General features: G+C 44.5%; 1 protein-coding gene across 2 annotated transcripts in view; it reads left to right on the top strand.

The window, feature by feature from the left end:
* Positions 1 to 12928, top strand: part of Mtus2 (microtubule associated scaffold protein 2) — a 245831-nt gene that overhangs the window by 209828 nt on the left and 23075 nt on the right. The gene's annotated exons all lie outside the window — the stretch shown is intronic.

Below are 12928 nucleotides of genomic sequence, written 5' to 3' on the forward strand. Positions count from 1 at the left end.
CTAACCTTTTCCATAACTCATAAAATTACTGCCCCAAACTCTACCGATAGCTGTTAAAAAGCTTCCATCTGTTATCCTCACTCTTGGCTTGAATAAATACAACCGTGGTGTCTAGCACACAGAATCAGTGCTTATAGGTGGTCCTCTGGTCTGGTACCTGCCAGAATCATCTGGAGCAGCAGAAAGAAAATATTGAGAGCAAGTCTTGGGTAGGTTTTTAATCTCCCAGATGTTTATAATAGTAAACATATGGACAGTGAATTTTGACAATCAGTGAGCACTCTGAAAGAAGCAAGTTTTGATTAGAAGCCAAACCAGATAGGAGAGTGTTAGAGGCACTGGGGGAGATGTATGCAGTTGGGCACTCCCCACTGTAGCCTGAGGAGCCTCCACTCACGTGAAGAACTTCAAGATGTGTGACTGAGGGTGTATGCATGTGAGGGCAGATGCCCATAGATGCCAAAGGCCTCTGGTCCAGTTCCCCCTGGAGCTGGAGTTATTGGCAATTGTGAGCCACCCAACGTGGATGCTGGAAGCTGAACTTGGGTCCTTTGCAAACCGCTTTACCGGTCCCTTAACAACATACTCCTAGAGAGCACATTGGTCAACAAGGGAATGAAAAATTAGTTTTGAATATATATGAAAATAAAAATATAACACATCAAAATTTGTGTTGCAGAATTCTCTGGTCATCATAGTTGAATCTTCCCATTCAATCTGCCCCACAAAATTTGGGAAGACACCCAAAATATGCTAAGCACTCCATGGGTAATCAGATGGGGAAGGGGGAGGTTATTTGAAAACAGAGATTTTGGCTCCCAGAGGTCTCGTCCGCTGTCAGCAATTTGAGCTTGTTGATAGAGTTTCAGAAAGACTAATTTCCTTGCAGGCTGCACTGCCCAGCATGTCAAGGTCTGGGAATCCTGCCCCTCTTGCAGGAAAATGAGATGGGAAAAATTCAAATCAATGATCTCAGCCACTCTGATTAAATTTTATTCTAGTAAATGTCATTTTCCAAAGTCATTTTGGTTTCTCTCCCAAACAGGTGCTTACCCATGCACGGTTGTATTGAACCTGCCAATTCCCAGAGACTGGGTTGGTTGCCATGGAAAATATATTACAGCTACAGTTACACACACACACACACACACACACACACACACACACACACACACACACACCCTGCTATACTCTTTTTTTAGACACTGATTTATTCCATGTGGCAGTCATATACTTTTTCGATATTTATAAAATCTTGTTGCATCTATATGCTTAGCACATTCTAATCATTTTCTGTGGCGATGTTTGTGTTCAGATCTTATGAAATGTTGAGTCTCTTCAGGCGAGTTTTGCTTTCCCATATATGTTAATGAAGTCTGCAGGGTTAGGGATAGGATGTGGCACATGTACAAGGACCTGGCAGTTTAGTTACTGTCCTGTTGCTGTGAAGAGACACCATGAGCGAGGTGACTCTTATAAAAGAAAGCTGATGAGTTGGGGGCTTGCTTGCAGATTCAGAGTTAGTCCGTAATCACCATGATGGGAAGCAGACAGGCATGGCGCTGGAGCAGTGGCTGAGAGCTTTGCATGCTGATCCTCAGGGAGCAGGCAGAAGGAGGAGAAGGGGAGGGGAGGGGAAGGGAGAGGAGGTGAGGAGAGGGACTGTGACTGAGACTGACATGGGCTTTTGAAACCCCAAAGCCCATCCCTAGTGACGCACTCACTCCAACAAGGTCGTACCTCCTAATGCTTCCCAAACAGTTCCACTAACAGGCGGGGGGGACCAAGCATGAGCCTCTAGGGGCCATTCTCATTCAAACCACCACACCTGGGTTCGATCCTCAGCACCACATTCACACAAAAATTTCAATCTTAATGAACTTGAATTGACTGTTACTCAGGTAACAAGAACTGCCCCTAAACCCCCTTGGGAACGGACAGACACCCTCTCACATTGTGGAGCCAGATGCTGTCATGGATTTAGTATATAAACAACAGTTTACAGTTTACAAAAGCTTTCTACATTCATTTGAACCTGATGACAACCATAGGCTATGGGTAAGGTAGATGATGCCATGACCACCTAAATATGGTAAAGAAATTGTGGTTAGAGGCACCAAATCATACCACCATAAAGACTTGTCATCCCTCTCCTCCATGGCCACACCAAGCTGCCGTCATGTTGGAAGGTCTAGGTACTTGAGGGACTTTAATAAAAAGCCAGGACATTGTATATTTATATAATATATATCCTGTAACATGCTAAGAGACATTTTGCAAAATATATACATTGTAAATTGCAGTCACATATAAATTTTGTGTATACAGTCTCTTCCTGCCACGAGTCTCTCATACACACAAATATTCTTACTGTGCATCAGAAGCCTCTGGCCCAGGGCTGAGCACAATGAACATGGGCCGCTCACTGTTGCCTGCTAATTTATAAACTTAACTGAATGCAAGGGACAAACCCTTTGCTGTGGCATGAACAGCAAAATAAGAGTGTAACAATGCCTCTGACACCAGAAATGCCTGCTTATGTGACAGAGTCAGATGTGAGCAAGTTCAGGTGTCTCTCTGTATTAATGGGTTTCACATCCATGGGTTCAGCCAGTGCAGAGCAAAAGTAGTGTATACAGTTTTCTTCTGTTCTGAACATGTAGTTTTTTCCTTGTCATGATGCCCTAAACAATGTAGTACAACATAAAGCACACAGGTTTCATACTCCACCAATCCACATAAGGGACTTGAACATCTTTGAATTTGGGTGTTGCTGCGGCATGGAGAGGTGCGGGGGGGGGGGGGGGGGGGGGGGGGGGGCTCTGGAACCGTCTCTATTAATACCAAGAGACAGCAGTGACTAAGATCCAAGGAAGTGAGGCAGTAGGGGTCTTAGAGTTTTAGAGAATATGTAACCCAGGTAAGTGCTAAACTGCTGAGCCTAAACGAAGTTGAGGAGTCCCTGACAAACAGTTCTTCCGTACACTTGACCTTTTACAAAGGTGGCATTAATGACGTCATTGACTTAACCTCTGTACTGGCAAGTGGGAAAAGTAATGAAGACACTTGTGTTTTGTCCATAGGTAACCTTAACCAAGAAGGATAGGACAAATGTGTGTGTGCTCATCATAACCATTCAATTACTTGCATGCAAGGCAGGGCTAGTGTTCGGATCTAAGGCACAGATGTTTTTCTCCAGGCAGATTCTCCAATGCTGGTGTTTTTCTTGTCATATCTAATGCCCTTGTGATTTTTCTCATTCATCCACCAGGACCACATTTATATGTTAAGAGTACCATTGTTTACTTTACTTGTATAGTGTGGCAGAATTAACACAAAATAATAGAAATTACAGTGTACGCCTATACGTTCAGGTCACCCTTTTGTAATGAAAATTACTTTTCCAGCCAGATATGTGCTTTGGGAGAAATTATTTCTATTGAAGACAATGATAGCTAGACCAATTTTTGCATCGCAAGTAACCATGAAGACTTAACTGACTACTCCAATAATCTAGCTAAAGCCCCAGAACTCCTTGGGCTGTAGATGTGGCTTAGTCATAGAGCACTTGTATAGCAGAATTACTGCGGTCACCCCAGTATGAAAAAAAGAAAAGAAAAGAAAGAAAGAAAGAAAGAAAGAAAGAAAGAAAGAAAGAAAGAAAGAAAGAAAGATTTTCAAGTCTCTTTAAAAGACTCCTGCTGGGGCTGGAGAGGTGGCTCAGTGGTTAAGAGCACACTCTGCTCTTACAGAGGACCTGAGTTCAGTTCCTAGCTCCCACACTGGGTGCCTCACAACCACCTGTAACCCCAGCTCCAGAAGATCTGATGCCCTCTTCTGGCCTCCTTAGGCAACTGCACTCACATGCACATACCTACACACAGACACATATATGCACATAATTAAAATATAGTAACAGTATATTTTTAAAGGCTTCTGCTGAGGACAGTGGTCAGAGCATAACCAATCAGAATGACGGGTCCAGCACCATCCTGAGAGACCAGGGTGAGAGATAAATGTGGACATTGAATAGCAAATTCACTGTGCTTTAGATTTTTAAAATTTGCTTTTTAGTATATCAAGAATGTCTCTAGCCTCCAGGGAAATGCCTGAGCTATATTGGCTGGAACCTGATAAAAAAATTCAAATGGCCAGTTTATTAACTTGTGATAAGAAAAGCATCTCTTTATAGGCAGGTCTAACTAGAAAGCAGAACCAATCTCCAGAGGCTGAGCAGGGACTAGATGAATTATGCCTTGTAAACACAAATGGCACTGTGCTGAGATGTCCTCAGGCAGCCATCTGCATGCCTCTTTCTTTCTAGGCCTCAGTTCTTAGCCGGGAACCCTGAGGGGACGAGGCATAAGCATGTTAAAGTCACCTGGATGCTTTCACAGACTGCCCAGGGACTGCCTTCCGAACTTCCAGCTGTGATACAGTAACTGCTCCTGCGAAGCCTGTGGTACACAGTTATGAAATAGACAGAACACGGGAGGCGGCGATCTCCAAGGATCTGACAGAAAAGACGCCCAGTGAGTCCCACCTTGCTCTCAGCTCTCTGCTGAGGGCCGTTCTTCAGGTGTGGTCACTCACTGTGGACGGTGGCCATCTCACTGGGCTGAAGAAGCAGATGTCAGAGTTCAGGGTGATGGAAGTGGTTAGAAAGGGTGAGGCAGGTGCTGGGGAGGCAGGTGCTGAGCAGAGAGCTCCATTTCTTAAAAGGGGAGGGCGCGTATGGGCAGAGAGGCCTGCAGGGGGCGCTGCCATCACACTGCGTGCTGAGGGAGCATCTAACCTGGAACTTCTTTGCCTGGCAAAGTGATTGGAAGTTTTAGCCAGTTGCTTTACAACAACCCATTCTGGGGCAGGGGGGGATAGCGACCTACTAGTGAAATGTTTGTCTTACAGGTATGAAGACTGGAGTTAGCCTCAAAATCTAAGCTCAAAAAAAAAAAAAAAAAAAAAGCAGGGTGTGGTGGTGTCATTATGATCCCAGCACTGGCTGAAACAGGCAGACCCCAAAGGCTCAGTGGCCAGCAAGCCTAGCCTGCTTGACAAAGTCCAAGCAAATGTCAAAGAAGAAAATGGCCAGCACCTGGAGAAAGACACGGTGTCCTCTGATCTCCATGTACACTGGCACACGCACACACGCACACGTGCACACATACAAACCTGTTCCTGAGAAAACAAATCCACTCCTTGACACCAGCATGAATCTTTTAGGTGGGTGATGCCCACACTGACCCTATTACATAATCCCACTTGGAAAAGCTTCACCGTCTTGACATTGCCAAACCTGGGAGCAAGCTTCTGAGTCATGAGAATGGGAGACGCACACAGACCATTTCCCAAGCATGGCGGGGACCCAGCCATTTTCTTCTGTTTAAGCAGCCTTCCTGAAGCATGCCATAGGAGGAAGAATTCTCTGGGTCTTCCAGCTGAGTGAGCAATAACAGCCCCACCCAAAGGCCTCTCTGAGATAAAGAGTCTCATGGTCCACCCCAGCTAATCCACAAACCGAATTAACTAATGCCTGAGCTTCACAAGGTCCACTGAGCAGTTGTTTTAGTGTCTTGCTTATAACAAACAATAAATCTTCCACCCAAGCACTAAGCAGGCACGGCCCTGCTTAGCTTATGAGATTAGACAAGTTCAGGGTGGTAGAGCCATAGACTCCACAGTGAATGTCAGAATGATCTGGCCCACCCAGCAGCAGGACATGGAAATTGCTAGAAATGTAGACTCTTAGGTCTTGCTTCTAACCTACTTAATCAGAAACCAACCACAAACCTATTGAACGTGAGAGCAGCCAGTCTGTTTTAACCCTGCCCATTTGTGGGTCTAACTCGTGCTAAAGTTGTAAAAATCCCTGGCTTAGGATGGAACTATGTGGCAATAACAAGCAAGCATTTGAGATGCTCATGAATTTGTGATGATTGCGTGGTCGGCCTTTTATCACATGCAAGATACTCAAGAAGATGGCATAAGAGGCAAGCTTACTCACGATCTCAGAGACTTCAGTCCATGATTGGCTGGCTCCATAGCTACAGGGCATGTGGTGGTGTGTAAAAATATCACAGTGACACAAGCAGCCAGGACAGAGAAAGCAGAGAGGGGACCTCTAGCTGGCCCTACAGCCTACGTTTACAGTCTCTCCCAGGAATGCCAACAGAGTATGAATGCATCAAGGGACGAATCCATGGGTGAAGCCAGAGCCCTTGGTGTTGGTTATGCACTGGCACTCATGGCTGGCCGCCACCTGCAGCAGCCATGCCAACGGAGGAGAGTGCTGGGGTGAGAGAGAGAGGAGAGAGAGAGAGAAACAGAGAGACCACACCGAGGGAAGAGAACGGAAGGAAAGAGTGTGGAAAGGAGAAAAAGAACACACAGAGGGCACGCCTACTTTTTAGGCTGGGACGCCGTCACAGGCTGATGACATAATTAAGGACAGAATCCTTACACTTGGGACCCAGCCACTTCCACAAAGCCCATCCACTGGCATCCAAGGCTTTAGTATCCAAGAGCCTTGGGGGGGGGGTCACTTCACACACAGCTCATAACATCCTCTCAGGTGCATCTAGAAAACAAGAGCATGAACTCGGAGTCCTGCCTGCTTCCCCGAGCTGTGAGCTCAGTGATCCATTCCCCAGAGTAGTCAGTGAAGTGTCTGGCATAGAGCGAACACTCAACACTTGTTTGCCAGGGTATCCTCAGTGGGGATTATCCCAGCTCCTAGTCAGTGTGAGATCTGTGGAGACCAGCATGGTGTCAAGTCATGACTGAGTCTTCCTGTGGAAGCCTCACAGGAAGCCTAGGAGTGTAGTCTGGTGTGAATCCCATTTTTCAGATGAGGGAATGAGACTTGGAGGGGTTAACCCCCAACATGGGAAAATCCGCCAACAGCAGAACCCAAGTCCAGTCAGCCCATGCTGTTCCACAGCTAGCTGCTTTGTTCAGCGCTACCGTGAGGAAATGCTCTATCTGAAGGTGTCACCTGATGATCATAGAGCCTACAGTCACAATTTTTGCATGCTGTTACTCTGGCCCTGTTCAGGATTGCACGGAAGGGTTCATTATGACTCATCACCTGGGCTCCATGTGGTTTTTGCTTTTCTCCTTCGTTGCCATTTGTGGTGGTTTGAATAGGAATGGCCCCCATAGACTCATGTGTTTGAATGCTTGGCCCGTAGGGCATGGCACTGTTAGGAGGTGTGGCTTTGTTGGAGTAGGTGTGGCCTTGCTGGAGGCAGTGTGCTACTATGGAGGCGGGCTTTGAGGTCTCATATGCTCAAGCCATGCTCAGTGTGGGATACAGTCTCCTTCTGCTGCCTGTGGATCAGGATGTAGAACTCTCAGCTCCTTCTCCAGCACCATGTCTGCCTGCATACCACCATGCTTCCTGCCATGATGATAATGGACTGAACCTTCAAAACTGTAAGCCACCCCAATGAAATGTTTTCCTTTCTAAGAGTTGCTGTGGTCATGGTGTCTCTTCACAGCCACAGAACACTGCCTAAGACACCATTCCCCCTAGCCTCACCCTCTAAGGCTCTTTAGCAGCACCTTACATTTAACCATGACACCAGTGAGGGGAGGCTGTGACCCAGCCAGACTCCATGCTGGATGCTTCAGGGACCTGAATCCATTTATCCAAGCTACTTTTCTACTGATGTGATTAAAGACTGACCTAAAATAGTTTGGGGAGGAGGGGGTTTATCTGGCTTATACATCCTGATTACAGTCTATCGATGAGGAATGTCGGGGCAGGAACTCAAGTAGGAACCCGGAGGAAGGCTCTGAATGGTCCTTACTGACTTGCTCAGTTTGCTTTTTCATACAGCCCAGGCCCACCTGCCCAGGGGTGGCACCACCCACAGTGGGCACAGTGGGCTGAGTCCTCCCATAACAATCATGAATCATGAAAATGCCCCCAAAGACTTTCCCACCTACCAATTTGATAGGGGCAGTTCTTCAAATGAGGTTCCCTCTTCCCTGATGACTCCAGCTTGTGTCAAGTTGGGAAAAAACAAAAAACAAAACAAAACAAAAAACAGCACACAATTAAATCCTGGCCTCGTCCTTCATTTGACAGGTGAAGCTTACTTCTCAGTGTCCACCCTGTCTGTCATGGTGACTGGAAGTTAGGGTCATTTGCATGTCGGCAGGAAGGTGGGGTTCCTAGAGAAAGCCTGGTAACGATGAAATGGGGTGGGGGCTCTTCTGTTCAGTGGGCTCCACCCCTGTAGTGTGGATGTGAGTCCATTGGTGGGGACAGTCACCAGCTGAAGCTGAGAGCGCTCCAGGCATCCTGAGGGAGAGGTGACTCTCACACCTTTGCCTCAGACTACCCAGAAGCCTCCTTTCTCAGGCAGCTCCCCTAGCACTTCCCCCTAGAGAAGGAGTGGCCTGCCTTGTTCAAGTCATTGCTGTCTTGTTCTTAGTGAGGGGACCTGGCAGCCCAGCCAGCGTCCGGACAGGGCATTGAATGGACGTTTCTGTTAGGGTGGTAAACGGGAGCACTGGTCGGACTGCTGGTTTTTAAACAATACACACACTCAGGGCTGGAGAGATGGCTCAGCTGTCAGAATGCACAGTGCTTTTGTGGATCCCCAGCACCCATATGGTGCCTCACAGCCAGCTGTAACTCCAGCTCAAGGGGGATCTGACATACTCACATATACACACACGTATACATGATTAGAAATAGAAGTAAATCTAAAAATCAATAATATGTATTAAATCATATGTCTATATGGAATCAATTATATATACCTACACACAACACATGTATATGCACACATGCACACCCGGGCTACTGTCAATTGCCTGAATACCTTGCTTGTTCTGTGTGTGTGTCTAATGTTAGTCAGTAGAAACAGTTCTGTGTGGCTTGCTTTGTCCCTTGATGTGTTTGAAGAGATAGGGACACTGTGCTGAGTTGACGGAGAAATGTATGCCTCTCAGGTGAAATTAGGTTTTGAAGATTTTAAAATATTAATCCTTTATTCCATTTGAAACTAAAGACAGTAAACACACACACATACACACACACACACACACACACACACACACACAGGTCATATGTCTGAGCAATCATATCAGAGAGGAGCCTCCCAAGCCCCATGACATACACTGAACTGAACAGCCTGAAAAAGGAATAAAAGCGGGAAACTGTTACCTTCAACACAAACTAGTTCACTCTCTAGCAGCTGCTTGGCCTCCTCGCCCATCTAGTACAAATTGGGAATGGGGCCACCAGAGCCAAGGGGTAGAAGACTAAATTGGTGATGTATTGTGGAAGGGGGCCTCTGTAAACTGTGAGGCTTTGAAAATGGTTGGGTCCAGAAATGTTTTCTAGAACTCAGTGGGGTCCGTTCTCCCTGGTGAAAGGGGCCCACGTGAATGTTCACCAGTGTTTAAAGTTTTCAGTCCTTTATTGAAAGCTCTTTCTAAAAGGCATGTTCACTATGGAGCTAGATATAACCTGGGTCACTTATGGGTCAGATCTTTGAGGTCAAACGAAAAGGTTCACCCTTTGATGCCACTTTACACAGGGAAAAAAATGAAGTAGAAAATTGTTGGTGGAGTTCTCCTAGCCAATCAACAGCCCCAAAATAAACACACTGAGGCTTAATACTAATTATAAATGCTTGGCCCGTAGCTCAGGCTTATTACCAACTAGCTCTTACAACTTAAAAATTAACCCCTATTCTTATCTAAGTTCTACCACGTGGCTAATGGATTGTTAACTCATTTTGTACGTGGCCTGCTCCCTCTGTGTCTGGCTGGCGACTCTCTGACTCCACCCTTCTTTTTCCCATAGTCCTCAGTTTGGTTGTCCTGCCTATACTTCCTGCCTGGTTATAGGCTAGTCAGCCTTTTATTAAACCAATTCGAGTGACAAATCTTTACAGTATACAAAAAAATTATTCAACAGCGTTTCCCCATTTTGTCTAATTAAAAAGGAAGGTTTTAACTTCAACACAGTAAAATTATATAGAGCAAAAATAGTTATCAAGTAAGAATTGCAGTTATAATATCCAGTCTATTTGTATTTGGCAAATGTAGAGAAAATATTCTATTATTCATCTTATCTTTGTGAGTTTAAAGTTTTACACCTAATTTACCTTTTATCATAACTAAGGAAAATTTTAAGTCTAATTAATTAGTCTTTAACTCCATCAAAGACCCCAGAAGGATGAAATGTTACTTAACAACAGGAACATCTGGCTACCTGGATATTCATCCTACATTCTTCTGTAATGTTGGGGCATCCATCTTTGGCCTGCAGGCCTATGATATCTGACAGACTTTTTTGAGAAGCAGAGAATTTTGAAGGACTATCCTACCTTGTCTTGGCAAAGTTTGGCAGTTGCTTTCTTTTGCATCCTTTGGTCCAGTTTGGACAGTATATTGTCAGCAATTGAGGAAAGGGCAGTTTCTTTGCCCAAATGACTAGCTTTTGCCATAAAGAAAACAAACTCCATACGGAGTTTCTTCTATGCCTCATCATCTTCTCTGAAGTAGATTGGTACTACCAGAAGCAGACATGTCTCACTGTCATGAAAAGCCTTAGGTTATTAAATGTATCCTATCATTTCTATTTTCCCCCTTTTCAGAAAGAGATCCCTGGATCTAATCTCCTTTGTTTAGCTTTTTTCCTTACCATTACCCATAACAACTTGTAATCAACCTCCCTTAAATAATAATAAATATCCACAACCCATCTTTTGAGAATGTGGGCATCATTCTCTAGACTACTTCCTGTTGTTTGGGGGCACTGGTAATATTTGGAAGAACCTTGAGAAAATCAGGATAATTGTTAGGTCTTGGATAGAGTATTCTGTGATGCTGGATCATCTCAGTGTCTGGTTTCCTTGCTCTGAAAATACATAAAATTTTAAAGGTAACATACATATCTGTATTAATAAAAGTATAGACTGTGCATTGTAGACAATTCAGCCAAAGATGATTTTCTGTTTTATGTTTGAGCAGGTAAAATATACATTATGTGTTTTGTAGTTTTTCTAGGTTTATTTCTTTATGTTTGTAGTCACAATTTTCAGGTCTTCCTCAATCAAACCTGGTTTTCTTTAGCCCAGAATGAATCCACAGCCTCTCATTTCCTGTGGAAATAAAAACATAACCTCCTCCCAAAGTAACACACTTTTTGACTTAAATTTTGAAGTCAAGACATTTTCAAAACATATAGGTTGGTTTAATCTAGCATCCTTCACAATTCAGCGTGTCCTAGTAGCCAAAAAATTCAAAGACAACACAATATCATAGAGGATTCAAACTCTCTGTGCATTTTCATCTTTATGTGGATTTTTTCTTCTTTTATATTACTTACTCCCTCTTTAAGGACTTTACCCTATTATTTTCATATGCCCTTTCTCTTCTCTTCTCTCTTCTAAGAATATGTACATTTTCAAACATACTGTGGTTCATTTAGAGATTCTTTTCGTCTGAATCTGTCCTTACTGAGCAACTGCAGCCTTTTCTGTCTGCATGAGCAAAGCTCCAAACCCGCCATGCAGCTCATTGGCTCCGCTCACACTGGTGGCTCAAGTGTGCAGGCAGCAGCAGAAAGATGCCTCTCTGTACTGCAGCCCATGTGGGATATGAGACTGGGAAGGCACATTGGATTCTGTTTTAGAACCTTTTTTAAAGCTCTCTCAGGTTTTATGTGGAAGTTCTTGCCAAATGTTTGTTTGAGCGCCATTTGTAGACGGAAGTTTCTGTCCTGCAAGCCGTTCCCGAGTAACCACACAGAGGCCTAATATTAATAAATAATAAATAATAAATGCTCAGCCGCTAGCTCGGGTGCATTACTAACTAGCACTTACAACTTAAATTAACCTGTTTCTATTAATCTGTGTGCTGCCACGTGTCTTGTGGCTTTACCTGTCTTCCAGCATGTCTCGCTCCCTCCACATCTCCTGGTGATTCCTCTGACTCCACTCTTCTTCATCCCAGCATCCTTAGTTTGGTTGTCCCACCTATACTTCCTGCCTGACTACTGGCCAGTCAGTGTTTTGTTAAACCAATTCGAGTGATCAAATCTTTACAGTACAAAAGGATTATTCCACAGCAGTAAATAACAAAGTGCTTTGGACACATGGAGCCATTAGCTACCCTTTCAGAGTCTGGCCACAGAAAGCCCAAGGTAGTTATGTACATAGTGAGTTGTATAAGTTGATGCCATAGAGATGCCTTTAAAAGTCTGGATACCCAAATTAAATGGACAAAACAAAGGAGCAGACTCTATGCAGAGACATCTGTAGAAGACCATTTCCTGTTTATGTGTGGTGTGTTACCAGTTCTCATCTGGACAGCATAGTTTCTCTTTTCAAAAGCTTTAGCCCATGTCTAATCAGTTTCCTCTTTCCTCCTTTGCCCATAAATCATGCCTGCAACCCTCTGCTCCCTCCAAGATGAACTTAGACACACTGCAGTTACTGTCCCACACGGGACCAATCACCATCCATTCATTGACTTGTTCATCTTAAAGAATACATTAAATAACACCGAGCATTTATGACTATCGAGAGACTTTAAATCAACTGGGATGTTTATTTTTGTGTCTGATCTTTCTCAGATCTCTTCTTCTGAAATACAAGAATAACAGGGTTGTTACTGCTCCATAGGGCGTTTCTGAGATGCAGGTCACATAAGTGGGATCCAGCGTCAACTAAGATTCCGGGGTAAGAGTCCATCATGGTGGAGAGGCGTGCTAGCTGGAGCAGGAAGCTGAGAGATCACATCTTCAACCACAGATTATAAAGAGAATGAAAAGGAAGTGGAGCAGAACGGTACACTCTCAGAGGAGGCAGAGTAGAACAAGAGGTGGAGGTCACAGGTCACCTTCAAAGACATCTGCTGACCAGCTCCTACCACCTCCTAAAGACTCTACGGCCTCCCAAAA

The sequence above is a fragment of the Peromyscus eremicus genome, chromosome 23 (assembly GCF_949786415.1).
Source record: "Peromyscus eremicus chromosome 23, PerEre_H2_v1, whole genome shotgun sequence".
Taxonomy (NCBI): Eukaryota; Metazoa; Chordata; class Mammalia; order Rodentia; family Cricetidae; genus Peromyscus; species Peromyscus eremicus.